We start from the raw sequence: 21,149 nt of genomic DNA on the forward strand, positions 1-21,149 counted from the left end.
TCCGGATTTGGCCCTTAATGATTTTGATAAAGAGCTAAACAGGAAACTTTGATCACATTCGTGTCACTTTAGGCTTCAATCAAAGCAAACTCAAAAGTCTGCCAACATTCCTTGAATTTCCCTTCTGCTGGTGGAGTACAAGGTACATGGCGAATGTTCTGCCATAAGCCCTTTCCCTTCTATATCGAGGGAAGTGCCGCTGGTGATCACAATTGTAGTAGTAGATCATGGAAAGGGAGGTAGGTCTCTCAGGTTGCAGGTCCCGAGGCCTGATGTACACTAGGAAATTAGCTCGGCATAACTACATCGCTCAGGGTTGTGAGCGATGTAGTTAAACCGACCTAACCCCTGGTGCAAACAGCATTAGATCAGTGGGAGAATTCTCCCGTTAATCTAGCTACCGCCTCTCAGGGACGTGGAGTACCTATGCTGATGGGAGAATCCCTCCCGTTGGCGCACGTAGTGTCTTCACTGAAGTGCTACAGTGGCACAGCTGTGCCAGCACGGCATTTTAAGAGTGTAGACTAATCCTAAATCATTTGAGGATGCAAACCAACACTGTTCATTCCATCCAGAAGTCAATGAGCAGTGAGTGCAGCTCAGAAAGCCACTGGCGTATGTCCTTAGGTTGTGAATAGGCCACTTAACAAGGAGGCAGCTGCCTCGGAAGAAGTGTTTTAAGCTGTTTTGTTGTCAGCGTGCATTCTAATTATTGAGTTGTTGTTCATTATTTATATTATGGTAATGCCTACAGGCCTCAGAAAAGATTAGGGCTTTACACACAATAAAAGTTGCTGTGGTGAATCTAAATAGGCATGACAAAGGGTGGGATAAGATGATACAACTTACAAGCACTTGGAAATGATGCACACAGAGGTTGAGTGGCGTGCCCGCAGAAGGCATGTGGCAGAGTTGGGAATTAAACTCTGGTCTCATGAGTCCCAATCCAGTAACTTAACCACAAGGCAGTCCTTCCTTCTGTCTCTATCTAGGAGTCTAATAATTGTACACACACTTTTTGTTTCACTTCGAAGGTGTTGAGAGTGAAAACTGTCACGTTTGATAGTTTTCAAAACTAATTGTTACCACTATGTGCTTGTGCTACTTTTCCCCACCATCTTCCAGCCACAGACTAACACAGTTTTGTGGCTCAAGCTTCGTACAACATCACATCTGAGGTTGCATTGGTTCCAAGGGTCTTGCTTTTTGCAGACTCTTAAGGCTGTGTTTGTTTCCCACAATTTTCTGCGTGTTTGTCTCAAACGAACCATGAAATGATTCAGTGCCAGCATGTGGTTTTAATAACTGAACGTGGGCAAATGAAAGGATGGTGAATGTTCAGTTTGACTTTTCTAGCACACAACATGGGTTAAACTTCTAAGTGGGTTTGTCTTGCAATACATTGTCAGAGTTGGTTAATTACTCTTGGGTTATGCGATGTTGAGGATGAGCTTTCTATGTATAACTTCCAGTGACTGTTGACTGGTTGAAAGTCCCTTCCTTAATCAAAGGCAAATTTGGTGTGGCAAGCTGATACCTGAATTTCCCCGGTGAATCATCGTGTTCAGTTTTGTTTTGGTGAGAGGCAGCATGCTTTCTGATCTTGTTTAGCGGAGTGCTCTACTCAGAAATAAACAAGCAAATCCATTTAATGGAAAACCACATCAGGCATCCACGTCTCAGAAACTGCCTCCTTGATGGCAGTCTTTAGCGGAGAGGCCCAGGATATGAATGAGCAGCACATAAACGGAATGACTCTCTCATCTGCGGAGTAGGGGTAATGCAGGGAAGATTTTGATGCTGACAAGCTGCTGTTCCTGTGCTATAGATAGACTGAGAACCTGTGGAACCAGTTTCTTTCAGGAAAATGTAAATAAACTGCCAAAAAAAAAAAAAAAAGATTTGTGCCTTGTACTGTTACTCGATGATCCATTCAGATGCCCTTATGAAGCTTTTCAAAAGCAGGTGGTTGTTCTGATATTTTAGAAATATTAGGCCTAGACTCCCCTCCCTTTGCTTGATCATTGGGGTTAGATGGTAACATCCCAGCAACCTGAACAGGATTTTTCTTGGATGTCAAACAAGGAGAGTTCCCATTAGACTGTTTTTCTGACTCCACATTCGTCCCTCGTTTCCCCCAAAGTAAGTGCTTAATTGTGGTTCAGGCTTCACATTGTTTCACTTGCAAATTCTGGTTTAAGCCTGTTTAGATGGTAAAATGCACAGTGAAGTCTGCCTTTAGCCAGTCTTTGAGAGGGGTGTGTGCAGGTGTATAAAGACTGGATGTGCTTTGGGGGCAGGTAAAGCAAGAAAAAAAATGTGTGTGTGTGTGTGGGGGGGAGATACAGCAAGGGGGAGGAAGAGGAAGTCTATTGAAATCAACAAGGTCCGGGATCAAATTCTAAGGCCCTAAATTAGCAAGGCATTTTAGGCTCATTCATAAATCCTGTTGTTAGTGGGACTTAAGCACATGCCTAATGTTAAGCATGTGCTTAAATTGTTGAACAGCGATGGACTGCTGAATCGGGGCCATCGACTGAACGCCGAACAAAGGGAGGGGACAGTTGCTGTAGCTTGGGTGAGTTTAATAAGTCATAGTGTATTAGGTAATATGAGCTGTAGTATTCATAATTCTTTTATTTTTAAAGTAAAAAAAAAAAGTCATTATATAAAGTGTAATTGGGAAGGCCACTGGACAGTCATAGGACAAGAATGATGGCTCCAGGATTCCCTGGCACCAGCACATGGCTTTCACTCCTCAGGAGAGGGGGAACTAATGGGAAGAGAAGGTGAGGGAGAACTGCAGTGCAGCAGGGTGTCTCTTATTATACACATCCTAAGTAGTGCTGGGTAAGTTGGTGTGTTCTGCAAAATAATGGTAAAAGAGAATACAGAAAGCAGGATGGATGAAGGCAATTTTATACAGAGGACTCTCCGAGGTCTTGATTGCCATGTTTGCTTAATTGATAGAAGAACTGCCTTGCAAGATTTCTTGGGTGTACAAATGAAACAAAATGACAGAACCAGGTTGCTCTGTTAGGCCTTGATTCAGCAAAGCACTTGCATGCCTAGACCCTGCTCCTGCTCTGATTGACTTCATGGTGTATGAACAAGAGCTTAAGGGGGCTACTTACCTTACCTTAAAGTTAAGCATGTGCATAAGAGCTTTGCTGAATTAGGGCCTTATGTGGCTTGTCTTAAGCTGGCTGTCCAGTTTCCCAGCCTCTAATGTCACAATGGAAGAGGTAAGCAGACTGAAAACTGGAGAAGAGAAACCAGGCTGGAGAAAAGAAACCAAATGGAATTTACTATTATTAGCAGAGCAGAGGAAAGCAGCTCAGCATTTATGACCTATCGCCAATAAAGTGTGTGGTACCGAATGCTGGTCAGCAGCTACTAAACAGTTCACCGTGTGGTTCTTACCCATCCTCTTCCCCCACCACAAGTGACCCTTTTGTGGGGGTATCCTTTTTAGTGTTTTCTATAAGCCCCTGCTACCTTTGCAGTAGTCAAGTACATGTGGGCTAAAATTTCAGAAGCCCTGTCTCTGGGCCATGCCTCAGTTTCTTTGCTGGCTATAGAAATCAGTCATGAAACTTTACCTTCAGTAACCCCTTGTTTGGGGGGACTCTAGACTAACATAAAAAAATAGTTCTTGGCTTCAGTTTTCTCCTTACTGGAGTCTTATTTTTTTTTCCTCATCTTCTCTCGTCAGTAAATGGCTAGCAGCCCCTCTCACCTTTCCCGGTTCAGCTGCTCTGCCTCCATCTATGCTGGGATTCAGTCTTTACCTGCTCCCTCTCCTTGTCAGCACACTCTTCCCCTTCCTCCTTCCTGCTCTGGAGCCAGGCTCATACTGTGGGCTCCTCTGGTCCAAAGGCAGATACCAGGGACCCCTGGCAGTTCTCTTGGACTTTCACTGTCAGCTCTGTGCCCTCATTCAGCGCATGTCCCCACAGAGGCCTGTTCCACCTCCTCGTGTAGCTCACGAAAGCTTATGCTCAAATAAATTGGTTAGTCTCTAAGGTGCCACAAGGCCTCCTTTCCTTCTTGCGAAGACAGACTAACACGGCTGCTCCTCCGAAACCTTTCTTAGCCCTGTTCATCGAACCGGCCTTAATAGGGGGTGGGATGGAGGGATTGCTGTCATTAATTCTTTCTATACCAAAAATGGATATGAACAGTTGTATGTTCACAATGCACCTAGCCACACTGGCTCACTGCCTAGATGCATACAAGTCCTCTGACCCTGTTACTGTTCTTCCTTCCCCACACATGGACCTTGTTCCTTTATCAAAAAGAGAGAGTTCAAACTGCCAGAGCATTTTCCTTTCTTTAGGCTGAAAAACACATGAATTGCTCATTCTTTAAAATACAGAACACCTGGTGAAAAAAACTGATTATTGTGCAGTTTGTATTGATATCCTAGTGAAAGTGCAGAAAAAGGACTAAAATTCTTTAAAAGCCATAATCACCAGACAGAACTACCAACATATTTTCAGAAAATATATAGGCATCTAAATAAGTGGGTTGATTTTCAAAATTGCTGGACACAGAACAGCTGGTAAAACTCCCTTTGATTTTTACCAGGAGCAGAATTAGGTCAACACTCTGTGTTTATAAGGCGAAAGGGAATTATACTCATGCTGAACCCACAGTCTACAGGTGCTTTGTTCCATAGTGCACATACAGTGTATATGGCACCGATCCCGAATGGGACCTTTGCTTAAGTAAAGGCTGCAGGATAAGGTCGTGTGTTTTCATATTCTGGAAGGAAACATATTGCTCTGTACTACATAATTCTCAGGATGTTGTAGATAACACCTGTATTCAGTTATTTTATCTCTGTGCTCATCGAGGTATATCTTAAAGGAGCTGTCACGACCATACTCATTTGCCTCTGAGGCGTATCCTGAAGGTAATTGATTACCTAATAAAATATGCAATGTGACAGTAGGTGGAATTTGGGAGTTCATTTGCACCCCTTAAATGCGGGCTTCTAAAACTATAATTACTCATGAAAGGAAGAAATGAGCTCTGTCAGTGGTACAAATGATTTATAGGAAGTAAACTGTCCCAGAGGTGGCACGTGCGCTTGCAGCTTCTGTACTGCCTTGGAAATGAAATTTCCCCTTTCCAGTGTGCTGTGCATTCTGGTGCAAATCCTCAAGTCTGGCCGAGCTGGGAGTGGCACAGAGGTGGCCCAAAGCAAATTACAACTGTCTGCCATCTTGGCTGTTCACTGTCTCTGTGAGGTGTGGGGCAAGGCATCAAGCCAGAGATGCTAGTGGCATCAAAATTGACAAGCAGCTGACAAGTCCAAGCAGTTCCACTGGCTGAATTTGACAGAGAGATCATCGGTTACCTTGAATAAGGGGAATATCTCCATGTGCTTAATTATAGAAGTTCAGAGGGGCCCTATGCCTGAGAAATTTTGTGTGGGTGTGTGTGCGTGCATGCGTTTTGAAAGTCATAGAGATTGGAAATTTCTCTGTTAACCACAACGTGGAGCATTTTAAACTCTTTTGTCTGCAAAAATTAGCAATTTTTTTCGTAAAAACGTGACCTGGAAAATGCACTTGTCCTCTGATGTGGGGTTATGCCAAGTTTGGAGGCATGAAACGGGGGAGGGGGAGGGGAAGGGAGGTCTTTAGTCCTGCAATTCCCAATGCAGCCTTAACCATGAAATGGATACCGACAACTCCATTGTGTAGCTTAGAATATAAAATGCCACATGTGAAAAATTTACACTGCTCTGGAAGTCTGTGTAGGGGAGTAGGACATAGGGAATACGTGTAATACCTAGTCTTGTGCGACACTTTTTTTACCAGAATAGGTCTTTCTAGCACATTTTAAGTGTTACGTCATAAAATTAAAATTGTTACATTTTATTCCCCTGTTATTTGAGGGACTCACATTTCTTAGAAATGCACAAGGAGTTGTCGATCCAATTCTATAATGTAAGACCTCCTCCTGGGAAATGCTGCACCCCCGCCCCGCCCCCAAATTCCCATAGACTTCAGTGTGAATTGAGGTACTCAGCACCGTTGGGCCTGATCCAGAGCCCATTGCATGCAATGGAAAGACTTCACTGGCATTTAGCTCATGTCCCTTCAGAGCTACCTGTATGACGGTGAAGTAATTTACAATGATATTTTTTACGGGATTGTTTCTCAAGGTCAGATGCAGCTGATGCTGAAATGCACTGCAACCCAAATAAAATAGATGGCCATTTGGAAGATTTCATTTGATGCTGTCAGGGTGGAAATGCCACGCTTCAGTTTATGGGAACTGACATATTGCAGACAATTTATGTGAGCAAGATATATTTATGTCTTGTACTGAGGAGGTCAGGTTTGGAGAGTGCTGTGCAAAACCCTGTCAGTATAAACTAAGGACTCTTTTCCTTCTGAAGTTCCACCACAGTATATATTTACTGGATTGCAGAAGTTTGGAAGTGCATTGGAAATATTTTTCATGAAACTGAGTGGCAAAAATTAAACACTCTGGAATGCAGCAGGGGGAGGGGAGGGAGGCAGTCCAACTACCTAAGCATGTTTCAATTTGCTTGAAATATGGTTGCCCTTTGCAGGCACTCATTTCATCTCCAGGCCAATTTTAACAGTGCACAGTGCAGAAATGACTAACTGTTATGACATGCCCTGAAACAACTCCGGTTCAGCTTGTGTAAATTCTACATGTGGGGTGCTTTTGGAGCTGACAGGTGGAATTTTATTGTGATTTTATTGAAATATTCTGACACAGTAAAGGCTTTTGTCATTTATCTTATTACGTTACTGTGTTGCAAGGCTGGTTTTTGTTGTTGTTGTTTAAATCATCATAGACTTTTAACGATGCAGGGACTGTACGATAAGACTTCAAAAGCTCTTGCTCAGTGTCTGGAAAAATAAAAAGAATATTCTCAACAGTTGACTGCTTCCAAAAGAAGAAAGGTACTTCATAACTTAACTAGTCTGCGGGGCACAGACATGTTATAGCTGTCATACTCTGGCAGGGGATATACTATAACTGTGATAGAAATGACTCACTCTTGTGGTTGTTTGTTGTTTTATTTGTATTAGCATAATGCTTATGGGCCCCTGTCATGGACCAATAGGATTGCCGAGTTTCGCCAGGATTCTCTCGGGATCAGGCTCTAATCTCCCTGAGGCTACTGAAGCCATACTGGGAGATTTTAGCCACTAAAAGTCCAGCAGCGCAGTGGGGCTAAGGCAGGCTTCCTGCCTGCCCTGGCTCTGCCCCGCTCCCAGAAGCAGCCGGCTTGTCTCTGCGACCCCTGGGTGGGGGGTAGGGAGCTCTTTGTGCGCTGCCTGAGCTCCGACTCTGCAGCTCCCATTGGCCAGGAACTGCAGCTAATGGGAGCTGTGGGGCTGGTGCCTGTGGGCAGGGTAGCGCGCGAAGACCCTCTGGTCCCCCACCTAGGAGCTGCTACCAGATGATGTGCCAGCCACTTTCGGGAGCTGCCCGGGGTAAGCGCTGCCCATCCGGAGCCCGCACCCCTCTCCCCCTCCCCCACACCAACCCCCTGCCTCAGCCCAGAGCCCCCTCCCGGAGCCAGCACCCCAAACCCCCTCGCACACCCCAACCTCCTGCCCCAGTCCTGAGCCCCCTTCTGCACCCAAACTCCCTCCCAGAGCCCGCACCCCTTCCTGCACCCAAACTCCCTCCCAGAGCCCGCACTCCCTCCCGCACCCCAACCCCCTGCCCCAGCCTGGTGGAAGTGAGCGAGGGGGAGAGTGAGCGATGGAGGGAGGGGGGATGGAGTGAGCGGGGTGCCTCGGAGAAGGGGCAGGGCGAGGGTGTTTGGGTTTGTGTGATTAGACAGTTGGAAACCCTATGGACCAGGGACCCAATTGTGCTAGGTGCGGTACAAATACAGAACGAAGATGGTTTAAGTCTAATGTATATTGGATAAAACTGAACTAATCCTATAGAACATTGAACTGTTACTAGAGTATAATACATGGATAACAGTTTTTAGAAACGTGAAGCAAGACTTCCAAACAAAATCAGGTAATTTACCAGCTTCGATGCCCTCAGCCTCTCTCAGTTCATATGAGCGATGTCACACCTGTGTATAATCATGCCAAAGCACTCTTTGAGCTTTCCCCATGGCCACAAGGACCAAACCAGCTCTTGCAGTATCATTTGATGAGGGGCATTCCAACGCTCTAGCCTTTGTTCAAATGTCTAAGTTGTTCCCTGCTTCTGTGTCACTTAGCCAGATGTCAGTTTCCTTACCTACGGGTTGGCCAGTAGTAATCATCCCCATCATAAGGATCTATAAACCCATTCCGTATATCAAAAATAAAAACAAAATGCACGTGGCGTAATTTAGACATTTTGAGCAAGATCAATTAGCATGATATAAATGCAGCGAGACTGAGACACTTTGGAAAATGTAACTAGCAAGGTGCAAACTTCATTAGAAATAATTTTGGTTAAGTTTCCTGAAGACTGCATATTATACCCTCCTTCTCAGCCCAACAAACTGCCAGTATCATTCTGAAAGGAGTATATGTTCTTTGTTCTGCTTCTGTTTATGTTAAACTCCATAATTCCGCCTCCCCTTCTTTTTTAGTCCTATTTGAGCTCAGATGTTCAGTCTTCATTAGCATGCTGTATATCACCTCATTCTTGAGTCCAGAGAGCAGGACACAATTCAATTGTATTTTGAGGATACGCTATATCTGATCAGGTTCAGTGTTACTTATCTCCAGATAGAACTCATCACCGGACATCAGCAATACCAGGAGGGATGAGCTGGAGTGCTGAAGAGAAGCGCAGTCAGGAAAGTAACTGAAATGCTTCCCTGATGGATTGTATTTTATAAATGGACAACCTACCGAATTCTCAATTACTGAGGGACAATCTCCACTCATTGATATATTTTGCTTTCCACAACCAAATCTCTGTACAACTTTTCATGAGTGATGTACCCGAGTATTTGGATTCTAATATCCAAATTGTATTGTTAAATCTATGCACCAAAATTTGAGTTATTGCTGATTATGTACTCTGTGTATCATACGACTTTTACAAACAAACTTTTTGTATTTGTGGATAATCTAAGCACTATACCCAGATGTATAGACACTCTTTTCTCAACCTGTGTATTCTATAACTTTAACATTAGCTTTAATAAAATTTTTAAATCTGACATGGCGTTAGACATCCCATTTGGAACAGAGCAGCCTTCACAGCTGCAGAGAGGTCTGCAGAACTTCCAAGAGCTTTGTTTGTTTACCTATGGAATCTGCAGAATTGGTTAAATTCTTAAAAAATAAATAAAAAGAAAAAACAGCCTTTGCATGTATGTACCTGATTTGTGTTTGCACTGTCTAGCTGTTCATTTGGGGCCTGATCCAATGCCCATTTAAATCACTTGGGGGTGGTTTTCCATTCAGGTTAATAAGTTTTAGATTCTCCCTTTTTGTAATGTCGGAGCAGATTCAGCAAAGTCCAGCCCTGACTAAGCAAAGTGCATTCTTAACTTTATAAATTAATAGATTTTTAAGGCTAGAGAGACAATGATAATCTTTAGGACTGCCTTTATGTATAACATAGGCCAACAGTTTCACCCAGTAATTCCTGCAAGGCCACATCCTGTGGGTTAGCTAGAACATATATTTTATTTAGAGAGTCATCCAGTCTTAACTTGCAGCACATGGGGGATCCCACCTACGTCAACAGTGCTTAAGTGCTTGGCTAAGCATGGATGGGATTAGTCACGTGCTTAAATGCTTGGCTGAATTAGGCCCTATTGAATTAGCATAAAATACTAAAGTGAAATATTTAAAGGGCTTCTGAAGCTCATTTTAAATAAGATAATGTCACCATCAAGATATCTACTTTGACTAGTCATCCGGACCTGTGCATAGCTAACCGTTCACAATAGCTCTGTTTGCCAGAAGCTGGTAATAGGCGACAGGGAATGGATCACTTGATGATTACCTGTTCTGTTCATTCCCTCTGGGGCACCTGCCATTGGCCACTGTCAGAAGACAGGATACTGGGCTAGATGGACCTTTGGTCTGACCCAGTATGGCTGTTCTTCTGTAAGTGTCCCTCATCATGTTTCCCCTTTACCCTCCTTCTTTGCAAAACTTGTTGGAATACCATTCCCAGAGAGTAATTATCAGTGGTTCACAGTCATGCTGGAAGGACATAACGAGTGGGTTCCTGCAGGGATCAGTTCTGGGTCTGGTTCTGTTCAATATCTTCATCAATGATTTAGATAATGGCATAGAGAGTACACTTATAAAGTTTGTGGAGGATACCAAGCTGGGAGGGGTTGCATGTGCTTTGGAGGATAGGATTAAAATTAAAATGATCTGGACAAACTGGAGAAATGGTCTGAAGTAAATGGGATGAAATTCAATAAAGACAAATGTGAAGTACTCCGTTTAGGAAGGAACAATCAGTTGCACACGTACAAAATGGGAAATGACTGTCCAGGAACGAGTACTGCGGAAAGGGATCTGGGGGTCACAGTGGGACGACAAGCTAAATCTGAGTCAACAGTGTAATGCTGTTATCCTTCTGGGATGTATTAGCAGGAGTGTTGTAAGCAAGACATGAGAAGTAATTCTTCCACTGTACTCCGCGCTGATTAGGCCTCAACTGGAGTGTTGCGTCCAGTTCTGGGCGCCACATTTCAGGAAGGATTTGGACGAATTGGAGAGAGTCCAAAGAAGAGCGACAAAAATGATTAAAGGTCTAGAAAACATGACCTATGAGCGAAGATTGAAAAAATTGGGTTTGCTTAGTCTGGAAACGAGAAGTCTGAGGGGGGAACATAACATTTTTCAAGTACGTAAAAGGTTGTTACAAGGAGGAGGGGAAAATTTTTTTTTCTTAACCTCTGAGGCTAGTACGAGAAGCAGTGGGCTTAAACTGCAGCAAGGGAGGTTTTGGTTGGACATGAGGAAAATCTTCCTAACTGTCAAGGTGGTTAAGCCCTGGAATAAATTGCCTAGGGAGGTTGTGGAATCTCCATCATTGCAGATTTTTAAGAGCAAGTTAGACAAACACCTGTCAGGGATGGTTTAGATAATACTTAGTCCTGCCATGAGGCAGGGGACTGGACTAGATGACCTCTCAAGGTCCCTTCCAGTCCTATGATTCTTTATTTCATTGCCTTGAGTTGTTGCACTGCATCTCTAGTGAGACTGTAAGCTCTTTGGGGCAGGGACTGTCTCTTCCTTTATCTGTAGTGTGCCATGCAGTTATAATCATCCTCATCCTGGCAAATCCCAAAAGGACAATGCCTCTTTGCAGATCGAGTGCCACTCAAATCAGTCTCTGGCTAGATCCTTAAGGTGGTTTGGCTGAATGTTCATTTTCTGTCCATCACTGGCAATCTTAGCATTCTACTGAAGCTTATGGTGCCCATGTGGTTGCTGGCTGTGTAGCAGATTCCTTGGTACACATGCTTTGAAGTTCGTTGGTCCTCCATTCTAATAATAATATATCCATAGTGAGAAAGTTGCCAAAACAGAACCTGTGCCAATGGTGGTGGTTGCGGGTTTTGGCTTCGAATATCCTCATTTGCGATTTTGTTTCGCCACTTGATGTGGAGCAGCTGTTGAAGACAATGAGGCTAAACAATGTCAAGCTGGTGTTTTTCAACCTTCCTCAGTGCCCATGTTTCGCTGCTGTACAACAGAGTGTGTATAACCGTGGTTCTACAGAGCTGTAGCTCAGAGATGTCTTGACATCCTCACGGAGGCCACTGAAAGGCCTGAAATTTGGCTGCAGCAGCTGCTATGAGTGTCCACATCTTTTGAGCATCCTCTGGAACTTGTCTGTGATGTTGCCCAAGTATTTGGTGATTCCTACCTGCTCAATGCAATGTCTGAACAGATTCATACTGAGCTGGTTATGAGCTGGAGGCTGCTAGATGGTAATGGCCAAGGATTTACTTTTATCTAGATTAACTACCAGACCAATGCATACTGCTGCTTGCCCAACGAGATCAGCCATGGAGTAATGGCACTAGGTAAATATTTAATATCGGTAGCCACAGGGAGACATCAGCTGTTCCTTTTTTCATACGCTGGGCAAAAAATCTCGTACACGTTTTAAAAATGAAATAACATAGCCGAGTGTGGAATTTCTAAAGCTTGATATAAATCTGCGATTTTCCCCTCTGCCACATGATGGAGATAATAGTGTAAGATATATTAAGCACAGCTGTCTATGGGCTCAAATACTTTGAAGAAGGTAATTCCAGCTGGATTCTAGTTGCTGATGTTGTTCCGTGCTATTGTTAAATTGTAGTGACTATTCTTGCAGCTATTCTTATGCAGTGGCTATTATACAGTGCTGTTTTCACCTCCGATATGATGGAATAAATTATACCCTTGACAGCTATGTATTCTTTAACAGCTGGTTAAATTGATTTTTTTTTTTTTTTCAGAAGGGAGATGCACACAATAAAAGCCTTGGCTATCGCAAGGCCCCCAACTCAGCAAAGCAGTTCAGTTCATACCTATTCAGGAAAGCATTTAAAAACCTGCATAAGTCCCGTTAACTTCAGTGGAACTTAAGAATGTGCTTAAGCGCTTTTTGGAATTGAGGGTCAAATGGAGGTAGAAACAGAGCTGTAGAGGCTGGGTTGTGAGGCGTCCTGCCAGTGCAGTAAACCTAAAGCAACTTGCTCCACAGCCCTATTTACTGAAGGTCAAAAAAAGTGCCTGTTTCCACCACCTGCGCGTACCGTGAAGCTGGCTACCCAGGCTTCCTTGGAACCATGCAATCAGAGCAGAATTATTAACGTGGCCCTTGTGTAGGACACTAGAATCCTTGCGTTCTCTCTACCCACTACCTCCACCTTGTCACACCTGGAGCCTGATTCAAAGCCCATCAAAGTCATGTGGAAAGACTCCCAATGACGCCAGTGAACTTTGGATCCAGCCCATGGGCAAAAGGGGGCAGTGAGTTTTCCTGTAGAATATTTTAAATGAGATTCTGAAACCTCCTAGAGAGAGGAAGACAACTGTGTAATTTACGTGGATAAGAGCTGCATGAAATAATTCTGTTGTGTCCTGTTTGTGAGCATTATGTAGAAGTGTAACAAGAAAACTATTATAGACGGACACACTTGGAAAGGGGAGAACATACGTTCTTTTCCATTCTGTTAAGTAATGTCGCTGTTACTCTGAGGGCAGGTATTTTCCCAGAAATATTCCCATGCTGATGTCAGTGCAGTTTCGATGCACTGATATCTGGTTTTATTTGACTGAATATTTACTTCATGAAGCAACGCTCACCCCCACCGTACATTCCATAGACCCACCTCCCCTCTGGCAAGAAACTGTATACTGTTTGTTTTAACTAATTTCCTTTTATTAGTGCTCTGTGGTGTCCAGTCCTACATGCATTACTCAAAGTTCCCATGGCCTTCAGTGGCAATTTTTCCTGCGTAAGGAGTGCAGGACTGGGCTCTGAAGAATCTTTCAGGTGCATTTGTAATTGAAGATATAGCACTATTCCAGTATGGATGCCTGCCTTTCAGGCATTTTTCCGTAAATTAATTATCTTGGGTCTCATTTTGTGTATCTCTGGAGGGTCCGAGGTAACAGCTGCTTGTATGACAGGTTTCTATGTCTGTACTTTAAACAAACAAAACCACAGAGAAAGTACCTAAAATATCTTTAATGTTACGGATTCAAATAGAACTGCTCCCTTGAACCCATAGTGCATAACCAAGTATATTTAAAGAAATTAGCTTCTTCAAATGTCAGGCTTTTTTTTGTTTGTTTTTTCCTTTCTATGTGTGCTTCAGAAGACTTTTCCAGAAATGTTGAGTTCCATGGTTAGGGTTCTACTGTTATGTTTTTTTCATGTGAACAAAGATTAGTCCTTCATGGTCCTAAACTCAATGCATGTGCATGACTTACAGGCATTACCTACCAATAAATAGGAGATTAGCTGCGGCTTGTATATTTCCTGATCAGTTCACATTTTTTCAGACGGCTCATTGTTATCCTGTTTCCTTTAACGATGGGACATTCTAATGAGTTTGCCATCTGACATACATCTGCTTCCTGTTAAACAATACCTTCATTCTTTTAGAGCTGCTAAACTCATCTGTTATCCTGAAAGATTTTTATCTGTGCCTTAAAAACAGCATGTACAAGTTGATGTTGGAATATTCATTTTCATTGTGCATTTTTTGGGTATGCTGCTTTTCAAGAACGAATAACAAAACAGACTTTTATTTTGACAATGGACGCTGTGGGGCTATTGGGGACAGGGAAGAGAGAATCTGCTAGAGTATTTCATATTTGGAGTGCAATCAATTCTCCTCCTATTGAAGTCAGATTGGGAGCAGGATCAAGTCTTGGGTTTGTGCAGATTAACGTCCTATGCAGGTTATCTATGTAACCTCAGTCAATTTCTGTAAAGCTGCTTTGCCCTCCCATCAAAATATAAGGGTGGAGTGAGAGAGTGGGAATTTTAAGGCTGTTCATCCCATCTCTATGATGAAAGTGCCTTGAATAAAAAAATGATCCTTAACACTGTCAGTGAAAGGTTAAAGCATTCTGCACTCTTTACAAGGATCTCTGTTAGCTCAAACAACAAGGAGTCCTTGTGGCACCTCCTTGTTTTTGCTGATACAGACTAACACGGCTACCCCTCTGAAATCTGTTAGCTCAGTCTCTCTTGTATTTAAGTTTTATATCTGCCTCAGTGCTTCTCTTCTCCCCACATGTTGGGGGCAGGCATATATCTGTGCTGGAGCTCTCACATATTTCCCCTTCACTTGTCAACACTGGCCTCCATAAAGAGACTGTATGTTTATTAACCATCCTTCTACCAGAAGAGGACTGGACGAGGATATCCCTTTGTAACTTAGCAGCAGTGGTTTTTAAAAGAAAACCACACCCATTTTATGCAGTTTTGCACATGAGCTTAAAAGATAAGGGTGTAATAGAGGCTCTCAACCAAATTAAACCACACTTTGCCACATAGAGTGTTTAATTTGTCAAAAGACTTTACAGATGCCAGCTAATGAATATTCAAAACACCCATGTAGGACAGATGGTGAGTAATATTAATGTGACGATAGAGCAATTGAGGCAGAGAGATGCAGTGTTTTACCTGTGGTTGCAGAGGAAGTCTGTCAGAGGCAGGAATATAATTTAGGAGTTCTTGTGTCCCTGTCCTGTGCATAGAGCACAAGATTGCACCCCTTTTCCTAGCTTAAACAGTTACAAAGGTTAACATTAATGGTTCAAAAGACAGAGTTACAAATTACCTTTGGTAGGTTTCTTGTGTAAGCATCAACTGGAGTCTGGCTTGTAGTATTAATCATCTGTAAAAGTTAATGTTGGCAATATTTATACTGGTGTTTTTACCACCGGGTCATCTCGAGTTGCCCACCAGCACCCGTATTAGGGATAGTGCCATTGTGCTACACCAGTGGTGGAAGAATTTCCAAAGATCATTAGCCTACATGCCTCCTTGGTGTGTTACACATGCCGGACCATGGCTACCAATTAGTGTTCTAACTCTGCACACTCTTGCCTATGCTGGCTGGCCAAGTTGTGTTGGAAATCACTGCAGTGGGACCTGTGTTTAAACATGTTCTTTAGAAGAACAGGGGCAGAGGGAGTTCTCAATCTCTGGCCATTGTTGCCACTTGCTTTATTGTCTTTGTTGGAAAGCTTTGTTTCTAAGCGCATCAATATTTATTAACTGAGACTTCACTCATTTATTTACCAGTGTTCTCTCACTACACTAAATCCTTTCATCTCTAAAAACTGCAGTAAAGACATCTACAGTTTGACAGCCTTTTGGTCATGCTTAAAATTACAAATTATCTTTGTTAGGTTTCTTGTGGAGTCTGCAGTGCATCAACTGGAGCCTGGCAAGCAGTATTAATTGAATGTAAAAATGAATGTAGACAATAACAGGTTTAAGGACGGTATGTTGAGTGGCTGTGCATTGCCGCTATGCACCATCACCTTCAATCAGGATGCTTTATACCACGCTATATATAATCACATCTATTGCTGTGACCTGTGACATGGCCAAGTGAAAGGCTTACGTCATTTCATACTATCTTTTCAAATCCTATTATGGAGAAAGTATATTTATAGGTGGAATGTCAGTTGATCATAATCTAGATAGATTGTATAAGTGCGTGAAGAATTTTAAGAGGAGAAGACACTGAAACAGATTTACTATGATTATTAATTGAAATGTTTTGGTGTTAACTTCAGCCGAGAAACAGGGTTGTTTATATGACTGCAACTGGAACCTATCGTAAAAGAAGAACCATCTCGTATAAAGGAGGCATTTTTCTTTTAAATACAGTTATAAACAAACAAAAAACGGTTGTTTATTCAAGATGGAAGTATACAGTTGTAATCTAGATACGTTTATGGAATATTTTCTATCTTCTTTTTCAAACTCTGAACTACAGTGTGTCCTTACACTGTTCAGATGTGGTTATGGTGGAGAAATAGGAAGCTAAAACCGGTTTGACAACTGCTGCCCAGATACCACGGTGAGGGGCACCCTTTGCAAATATATGCTTTAGTACTACAGTGATGAGTGGAAATGCCATGTGTACAAATGCCTTTAAGTGAGACTGTTGGTGATACTTTCTAAAAGTGTTGGCTTAACTCTGCTCCTATTGAAGCCAGCGGGAGTTCTTACCATTGGCTTCAGTGGCAATAGAGTTATGAAAATATCCTATTCCTAATAAATACATGATAAACAGCTGCCAGTATTACTGTATGAACAACGTGCCATAAAGGTATCCGTGAGAGCCGTTTATGTGACTGATATCACAAGTCATGAGGAGGGGCATGGCAAGAACAAGAAATTGTTGGATTCTGCTGATTTTGGGTCTTACTGCCCTTTTTTTTGCAGAATGTAACTCACTGGCGTGTGGGTTATGTGTCACCCCTTGTGCCAGACTCAGAAAGGATTTGAGTCTGTTATAGCCCCCTGCTACGCAACCTGGCTCTTTAGCTTGAGCTATAGAGACTCACGTTTTCAGCTCTGGACATCCCTAGTACAATCCCCAATGTTGGCCAAGATGGTGGCTGTCACGGACGTGGAGAGTCATCCTGGATTTGAACTATTGTGGGCCTCAGATGCGCGGGATGAGCTACCTCTGTCCAAGGGAAGTATTTAACCCACCGCTGAGATTGTGTTCTGCTCTGTGCCTTGTTCACTGAGACTGTGAGTCTGTTGATGCTCTCAGCATGAAAACCTGGCGCTCAAGCTGTAGAGACTCATGCATTCAGCTCTGGAGGTCCTTGGTTCAGTCTCTGGGTTACACAGAATCTAGGATCTTCAAGTCTGGGTGGGGACAAGGAAGAAACCAGGCCTCGCAGCAGCAGTAGGCCTGCTCTGTAGCCATCAGTACAGCCCCATGGAACCAGTAGCTGTGCTGCTTCTGCACACTCACTTCCCAAGGATCAAAGGCCCCCCTTGCTCCCTAAACTGTTGAATTCTGTGCAGCCATTCAGGTGCTTCACGTTAACCACATGGCTCTGCTGAATGGGGGCCCAAAAGAGTGAAAGAGACCCGTGCAAGTGAAGAAAGCCCTTATCTCCTCCTTTAGGTGATTTTATTGTCTCCGCTGGCTGTTCTCTTAGTATTTGCTCTAGCATTTGTAAAAACAGATCATTCCGAGAGCAAAGCCCCGCTGAATTAGACACACAGAGAACCTGAATAAACAAACATGCACTGCAGATTAGTAAGAACATCTGTAGTTTTTATATTGGTTTGAGAAAACATACCACATGATTTTTCATTTCTTATGCTTTTTAGGTTTTTAATATATTGCTAATAAAAGTTGGGAAAGGAAGGCACAGCTGGAATAGATATGCCAGGCCACCATTTAATTTCTGACTCAGAGGACGAGCCGAAGAGTGGTTTTATTGTATCCTAGTAGAGAATAAAGCCACATGCAAATTCCAGCCACGAACATCTGTTTTCTCTTTATGTAGAAGAATTCTTGCATTTTGAAGGGGATTCCAGTTTTGAAGGGCCTGGCTTTATTTGTTTGTTTGTTTATTTATTCTTTGTAGCTCCTTCAACATGCTACCTCTGCTGTCTGGCTGCTGAGTTTCCCTCTGGGTGCTGTCAGCTTGTGATTTAACATCACAGATTTATCAGCATCGAATGGGCACATTTTGTAACTGTAGCCTGATAAATTTTAAATTGCTTCAATCAAAACACTATTTTATTGCTTTGAAGGGTATAAGTACTACCTCAATTTTCAATATTGATGCATCCGTCTGGCAGTGTTTTTAACTTCCTCCTTAAATTCGTCTCACTTGCTGAAAGCTTCTCAACTCTTAGGTGAAACACACTTGCAGTTTGATTGTAAAAGCGAGAGTTTGTTTTTCTATTGCTGTTACTCTGGGGTGCAGCTATTTTCAGTGTTCGTTTTTTAAAATCACTGTCTTTAAAAATATAAAATCCCTTTTTTTAAAAAAAAAAGAAAAGAAGAGGAGTACTTAGAGACTAACCAATTTATTTGAGCCTGAGCTTTCGTGAGCTACAGCTCATGCTCAAATAAATTGGTTAGTCTCTAAGGTGCCACAAGTACTCCTTTTCTTTTTGCGAATACAGACTAACATGGCTGTTACTCTGAAACCTTTTTTTTTAAATCCACCTAATTCAGGAGAATTAAGCAGATCTTTGAAAACAATAAAAATCTGCAGTAAATTGGACTTGAACATTAAAAAATACAGGCCCCGAGTAACTGGCTATAGTGTCCATCTATTAAACATTAGAATAATAATTTTACAGATGTATGGGAGCTGCTTTTTTTTTTTTGGTGTAGGGTTTAACTCTATTGAATAAACAGTACAGTTATAGAACATCAAGCCAGACATGAGAACGGATACTGTCTGTCTATTTTATGTGAACATCAAATGAGAGATTTGGTGGAGCTCGCCAGAGTTTCATATTTGCTGGCAGAAAGTTCTCTACATGTGTGAACCACATTTTTCTTGTTGTTTTAGGTTATTTCAGGCACAAATATCATTGCTTGGCTGGGTGTGATTCTGTTGTGTATCTGAAGGTTTTTGTAAGGAAAATAACAAACGCAATCAAATCACAGTTCTTCAAGGGAAGAAGTGTCTTCAAAGTGAGGGGGTTTCTCGCTTCAATTCACTGTAAAAAGCTTGTGACAAGTGTAATAAATTTATCACTATATGAATTACATGGTTAAAGAAAGTTCTCTTTTTATATGTTAATCTACTCTGGTGCGCTCACTGTGTTTTTAAAGGGATGTTGCCCAGTAGATTGGGCCAGAATGTAGGTTTTGTTTTGAAAAGTTTCAGAACATGTAATGTTAGTGTATCTCTGGGGAAGTTTAAAATTCGATTAAAACAGGATTTGTGAGGGCTGGGTGAGGATTTAGGCCCCAGTCAGCAAGCTCCTTCTCACGGATGGATCTATAAGCCTGTGCAAACCCCGTTGACTTTGAACCATTTAGAGTCTGAGCCCTAAACCACCCCCTGCCATTTTGGAAATCAAATAGAAATTTTAAACTTTTTTCCATTTGCTTGAAATGCATCTAATTAGTAATAGAGATAAAACAAACCTTGTTTTGAGAGCATCCCTTGTCTTCATGTTAACAGATTTTTTTTTTAGTACTCAAAGTGCAATAGGAAGAAATTTGAGATTGTGTATGTGTTAGGAGGCCTGTTTTGTTTGGTATAAACTGAACTTAGTGCATTTCCTTTTCTTTTTTTTTTTTTAACAAATTGGAGCAAATATGATGGCTATTATATCTCTTTTCTGGTGTAGATGATAGAAGGTTATGTCACTTTTAATTCTGCAGTGCAAGGAAATGGTGCAGTTAACTCCCATTTGACAACGATGCAACAGCATGTGGCTCTATATCTTCTCATAAATATATTACGAGGCGTTTCTGTCAAATAACTGGACTTTGTCACCCAAAATCGAAAAAGAAATTTAAGTGCTATGCTAGAGTTTCAAGGCCCTGATAAATAAGAGCCAGGTTTGACCTTTCTTTTGGGCCTTTGAGATGCCACAAGGGATAGTCCTCTTTGTTCAAGATGACAAACTTCCTCTGAGATTTCAGTGTGTCAGCTCAGTGTACAGCATCAGCATTGATTTCATCTCACTGCCATTTCCTGCCTGAATAGATAACAAATTTTCTGTGGCAGGTGTCTGTCAAGCTAAGTTTTGCCTGGAAGATTAACGGAATAGACTCATTTATTAATCATTAGTTGCAACACAATAAAACAAACTCTAACTCTTCTGATGTTGGATAAATGTAATGTTTAGGGACCATTTCAAACTTCCATGTAATTTAGATTTAATAAGATTTACGTACATCCACAATGAATGTTTCTAATAATCTACAGTTACTTAAATTATACTGCATCTTACTATATCACTCCATAGATTTAACAAGACAGCTATTGTCTATATTAAATACTGGAAGCTTTTACAAGCTGAGGCTTGGCATTTTATCAGAAGTGGTGGTAATTATGTTGTTTCTTTGTACTCCTCTCTGTCTGCCTCCAGCTTTTGTCTCTTGTTTTATACATAGAATGAAAACTCTTTAGGGTAAAGACCTTCCTGTTGTTCTGTGTTGGAGTCCTGTGCCAACCACAGTTGGGTTATGATCTGGAACTTGGGCTCCTAGATGCTACCAAAATACAAATATATAATTATAATAATATGAAGTGTTGTTGTAGCCGTGTCAGTCCCAGGATATTGGAGTGACAGGGTGGGTGAGGTAATATCTTTTATTGGCCCAACTTCTGTTGGTGAGAGAGACACGCTTTCGTGCTTACACAGCGCTGAAGAAGAACTCTGCCTAGCTTGAAAGCTTGTCTCTCACCAACAGATGTTGGCCCAATAAAAGATATTACTTCAGCCACCTTGTCTCTCTCATAATGATAATAATTAATTATCTATTTCGGACAACAGAGACGATAAACTTGCAACCTCATTATGCCATTTTTAACGTCCCTTTAAGACACTAAGCGTCCCTCCACTTTTAGATAATTGTGTGTGACAGTGCATGTTATCCGACAGTTCCTCATCAAGCTGTGTTTGTGGCCTGAGTGGTGTGGTGCGTGAACCATCTTTATGGCTTCTTTGGCTAAAAGTCA

At 42.1% G+C, this 21,149-nt stretch overlaps 1 protein-coding gene across 6 annotated transcripts in view; it reads left to right on the forward strand.

Moving 5' to 3' along the window:
* SLC25A26 (solute carrier family 25 member 26) overlaps positions 1-21,149 on the forward strand; it is a 151,725-nt gene that overhangs the window by 90,506 nt on the left and 40,070 nt on the right. The window lies entirely within an intron of this gene.

Source organism: Lepidochelys kempii, chromosome 7 (genome assembly GCF_965140265.1).
Source record: "Lepidochelys kempii isolate rLepKem1 chromosome 7, rLepKem1.hap2, whole genome shotgun sequence".
Classification (NCBI taxonomy): Eukaryota; Metazoa; Chordata; order Testudines; family Cheloniidae; genus Lepidochelys; species Lepidochelys kempii.